The 5,568-nt window shown below is 42.3% G+C and overlaps 1 protein-coding gene across 1 annotated transcript in view; it reads right to left on the reverse strand.

The window, feature by feature from the left end:
• Positions 1-5,568, reverse strand: part of ABLIM1 (actin binding LIM protein 1) — a 270,624-nt gene that overhangs the window by 259,911 nt on the left and 5,145 nt on the right. The gene's annotated exons all lie outside the window — the stretch shown is intronic.

Raw genomic sequence — 5,568 nt, forward strand, 5'->3', positions numbered from 1 at the left:
TAACCTGCCATCTTTGTTGGGTTAATTTTCATACTCACTCCTGATTGGCTGGTGGGCGTCATGAAGGTATGGTCAATTTGCATCTTTCTCTTTTATTAGTGTAAATTACTTACACAATGTGGTTGTGCTCACCTCATCTTTCAAGTCTACCATCTCCTTCCTATTCCCACAGTGATTTACCCTTATAATCTCGTGTCTGAACTTTTTAGAAAGCACCCAAAATGGCTTCTTGCCTCTAGTTTCTCCCTTGGCCAAACAAACTTTGGGCATATCAGTTACACCAGCATATTGTTTATTCAAGAGGTTTTACAAGGTTTGTTATGAACGCCCCTGCTCTTTCTCCAAAACTCCTAATTTCCTGCTCCACACAGGCAACCTTTTTCCGCACTTTGAGTGGACTCTTTTATTACTTCCTTTCTTTAAATAATATGCGTGTTACTTCTTGATATCTCTGTTTTAAGCAATATCTAATGTTTTCCCATTACAGGGGACTTAGCTTTCTCTCTTACACACCCTCCCCTTTCTCCATCTCCACCACACATCCATCTTTTCATCTTCTCAATAGAGCAATACCACAATTTTAATTAGATCAGTGTTTACATTATTATGGCTATGTCAACACTATTTACAGTTGAGCCATGGATACTATGCTTACTTGTTCCTGCACAATATTTTATTTTTCTTGGTGATAATAATGATCTGGGTTGCTTCTTTGTTTTGTTTTCTTTGTATTTATCACTAATCCAACATCAAACTCTACTCCTCTATTGTAAATCTACTCAAACTCATAGCTATTCCACCTCTCAGTCTCATCTTCTTGAGGAAATCTCTTCTGACCTGCTTGCTATCACAGCTTGAGGAATAGTTGTCATGCTGGGACTCTGCTCCACCATTATCTTAGAAATTCCCTTCATCACCGTCTTGTGGTGGGCACTGTTATCTAGTTCCCTCATCATTTTCTCCTTTGGCCTACTCCCCGAGTTTCGGTGGAACACAACTTCTGATAGCTTCCTTAGAAAGAGTGCAAGGCAGGAAAAGCTTTCAATACTTGGCACATCTGACACGAGTCATTTTACCTTCACACTGAATTGACAGTTCCTTAGCAATAGAATTCCAGATTGAAATTATTTTACCTCCGAATTTGGAAGGCTTTGCTCCAACGCCTTCTCACTTCCCATGTTGTTGTTGAAAGGTGTAATTCATTATAATTATTGATTCTTTGTATGAACTCCTTTTCTTTTTCCTCTCCCTCATTGCAAGTTTTATAGGCTCTTTCTCTGAACCCGGTGTTCTGAAATTTTACCACGATGGCCACTAGGGTGAGTCTGTTTGCAGTCATTGTTCTGGTATTTAATGCACTCTCTGAATTTGGATACTCATACCTTTAAGATCTATAAAATTATATTGAACTATTAGCTTAATGATTTCCTCTCTTTACTCTCTTCAATTACTCAGATGTTGGGTCAGCTGGACTGGCCCCTCTAATTTTTACACCCCCTTCCCCCCCGCCCCCTCAAGGGTTCATCCTATATCATTTTTGCTCTAGTCCTTGGGAAATTTTTTCAAGTTTACTTTTCATCCTTTTTTGTGTTGTTCTTAAAGTTCTGTTACCATTATTCTTGATTTCTAAATGCTCTCTAAATGGTGCTTTAAAAAATAACATAACATTCATGTCTTACTGATGCAGTATCTTTTATCTCTCTGGAAATATTAATGACAGTGTTTTTGTTGTTGTTGTTTTTTGTTTCTGTTTTTTAAAGATTTCTTCCCCATCTTTCCTTATCTGTTCAATGCAAGCAACTGTGTTTCCTCCAAGTTTCTTTTTTGTCCTGTCTCTTTATTTTTTCTTTTGGTCTCCATCACTAACATTACCAGCTTTCTTTGAATTGTGGATGACCCCAGGCTGTCTGACCCTATTTAAAAGAGATCCCTGAAAAAAACAAACTGTTTGCAGCTCTGAGCATGTGGACAGAGCTTGCCCGCTGAGGGCTGCACTGGAGAGTAGTCTGGGCTCCCTTGCCAGGAGCTTCAGGTCTATCCCTATGAACTACCAGCTTCTCCAGCGAGGACTCTTCCTATCGTCCACCGGGAGAGATCAGCCTGAGGCCTATAGTCTGTGCCAAGAGGAGGATGAGGATGGAGGACATGTATCTCAATATTTACAAGGTTTATTTTCACTTAATCCTCTTCTTCTTCTCCCTCCACCCTCCACCCCGCACCCTCCCCCCACCCCCACCCCACCCCGCAAATATGGACCTTCTGTGTTTTCCGGGTATACCTCTAATCTTCTCCCAGGGTGGGAAGGGGGCAGTTAGCCAACAACCTTGTGGAGTGGGGAAGGGGCTAAACAAACTTCTAATACATTCTGCTATTTTTGGTCCCACTATTATTTCCGCTTCCAGAGGTACCTAACGCCACCAGATCCTGAGAGCTTATATGAATGTATGAATACACCACTTGGGTTCTTGGTTTTCTTAATTGCTGCCTTAGGATTCAGCTCCTTTACAGAAACTTCCCAATTCTCAGAATTTTCTTGCTGTCCTCTCCTCTCTTACTTTATTAGTCCTCTCGGGTTTATACCTTGAAAAATCCCCGTAATTTTAATGGCATTTGGGGAGGGAACATGGCTAAATTCAATCCACATACTTAACCAAAAGTCTGCCAAACTTCGGAAATAGGCATCATCTAACTCCATTTCCTTTTTCTGTCTCTTTTTTTCAACTCCATCCCAACTAATTTTCAATTTTATGCATTTTTTTTCCTGTGTCCTCACTGATTAAACTTCATTCAGAGAAGAATTTAACAAATTCATTCACATTCACCCTGAGGCGTAAGGAATGATAGAGTTTAATGTGTCTGTAATCTCTCGGAAGAGCATTTTAGTTTTAGCAGGAACTACATTTCTTATTTAGCTTAACCCTTTGCACTCACTTGCTTTTTTCTCGATTCCTTTATTCTACTTGGGATTTAATTTTTTAAATACCCCAGATTTTACAAAGCGCGGCAGTAGAATAAAAAACTGGAGTTTCTTTTCATACAAACTTATTTATTTGGATTTTTTTATATTTCAAATTATTGATACATTCAAAGAGTAATTTTAATCTCGACATCCGAGTGCAAAAGGTTAAGTCACAGGAATCAAGTTCTAATTGAGGAGTTTCAGGCAACCACATATATGGGTTTAGCCCAAGGGAAGCCTCTGTTATGCGTTCTCCAATCCCACTTCGTTGAGGTAGGCTCACCTCTGCCCATGCAAAAGGCAGGTGATAATCTTAGGGCCACCACAGGCATCAAGGATGAGACGAGGAGGCAAGGATATCTGCTCAATTACAATTCTAGCCCAACTTGGATGTCTTGGAACTGAGATATGAGGTAGATGAATCATCTTCCTAAATATTGCTATTAATCTAGAGTAGAACATATACTTTATTGTGCTGATAATAAGCATACAAAGACAGGCATCATCAAATGCGAACAACTCTAAGCAAGCCCGTCTTACACAGACCTCCCCGTACAATTAGTGGTGGTGAGGCATTATGAAAATGCCAAATACCACATAAATGTAGGACAATTAGGTCAGGAAAATAAGTATGGTTAATAATATGACTAACCATCTTAACCTGTGTGAATAATAATAATAATAGCCATTATGGACTGTTGGCTGAAGCAGACACAATTAGCCAAAAATCTGCGTAGGAGCGCATGTCAGTGTTCAGCCAACAACAGAAGATGACCCCAGCATTCTGGGGCCAGGACACCGTAAATTAAGGCCAAATCTACCTGCCCTGCATGGATTCAAGCAACATAAACAGAAGAGAAAGGAAGACAAGACTAGTCACGGTCTCCTCCTTCAGCACATTGCTAGAGCGTGGTGTTGAGGCCACCGTTGGCCGATGGACTTATAAGTGGCGGTAGTGCGCGAAGTGAGGGGCACGTTTTCCACTCACACCACAAGGATCCCTGGCCCAGTGAGTGGAGTTGGACAGCAATCCTTGCTGTAAGTGTGAAAAATGTATATAAATAAATAAAGTCCTCTCCCTAAATCTTGATTTCTGGCCCTATTTTTTTTTTTTTTGGTAAATACTATCATTGCCAATAATAATAATAATGATAATACCAAGTGCCTATGTATTGTTTACTATGGACTGGGCACTGTTTTACATATATTAATTAAGTCCCACACAACTTTGTGCTATTCTCTCTATTTTTATTATATATATATATATATATATATATATATATATATATATATATATATTTGATTTCAGGGAGAAAGGGAGAGGAAGAGAGAGATAGAAACATCAATAATGAGAGAAAATCATTGACCGGCTGCCTCCTGCAGGCTCCACACTAAGGATCGTGCCCACAACCCGGGCATGTGCCCTGGCGGGAATCCAACCGTGACCTCCTGGTTCATAGGTCAGTGCTCGACCCCTGAGCCACGCTGGTCGGACCGCTCCGATTTTGCAGATGAGGAAACTAAAGCACACCGTGGTAACATTGCTTTCTACAGTGAGGGGCAGAGCGGGGATTTCAGCTTAGGCTCCTTAGCTCGGGAGACTCTTATCCGCTCTGCACTGCGGGCCGCCTTTTCTGCCTTTCTCCGTACAACGGCCAGGACATATTTTCATCACTGGCTGTGCAAAACCTACTCCGCCCTCATCCTCTTATCAAGAACCTAATGGGCCTTTTGATAAAATACCAACGCTAGCAAAAACAAACACAGAGTTCTCCAGGATATGAACGTTTTCGTCGTCGTTGGTATCAACCCGCCCTAAATGTCAGCAGCCGGAACTGTGTTTCTCCAAGACTTGGCGGGTGCGCACGGTGGCATAGCATTTTAAGAAGGCTCTGTCCCATTGCTTACATTGTAGCTCCACGTACCGGTGCCCGGCCGTTTCCTAGAATCCCTTCCGATTCTCTCCAGTGCCATCCGACACACGGAACAGAAAATGCTGCACTGAATCCACTGCGCCCAAGCATAACACAGGAAACAGATGAACTGACCCATCTCACCACTGGTCCGTTTGGGGCTTCCTATTTTATTATTTATTTATTTAAATACATATATATTTTTTATTGATTCCAGAGAGGAGGGCAGGAGAGAGAGAGAGGAACATCAATGATGAGAGAGGCTCATGGCCCACACTGGGGGTTGAGCCCCTAACCCGGGCAATGTCCCCTGTGACCTCCTAGTTCATGAGGTCGATCCTCAACCACTGAGCCGTGCAGGCTGGGCGGGGCTTCCTCTTTTAATGCTGAATAATTGGTCATAGGAATATATTTGACAGTTTGCAAAGCCATTCCACCAGTGTCAGCTGATCTGTTCTCGTTTCTAGCATTTAAATCCAGGGTGCACTTTGTCTAAAGAATACCGTGCTTTTTCATACCGTTCTTCCAAATCTACCCTTAAAAGACGAACCCAGACTACCACCTACGTATATGGCCACGCTTCCCTACAAAACCGGCGTGTGGTTTCCCCCCGCAACACAACTGGGAGGCTGGCTGCGTGTCGGACACTGAGGATCGCGGGGGTCCGAGGCGCCCGGAAGCCCAGGGCGGGCGGTG

Source organism: Cnephaeus nilssonii, assembly GCF_951640355.1.
Source record: "Cnephaeus nilssonii genome assembly, chromosome: 16".
In the NCBI taxonomy this organism is placed as follows: domain Eukaryota; kingdom Metazoa; phylum Chordata; class Mammalia; order Chiroptera; family Vespertilionidae; genus Cnephaeus; species Cnephaeus nilssonii.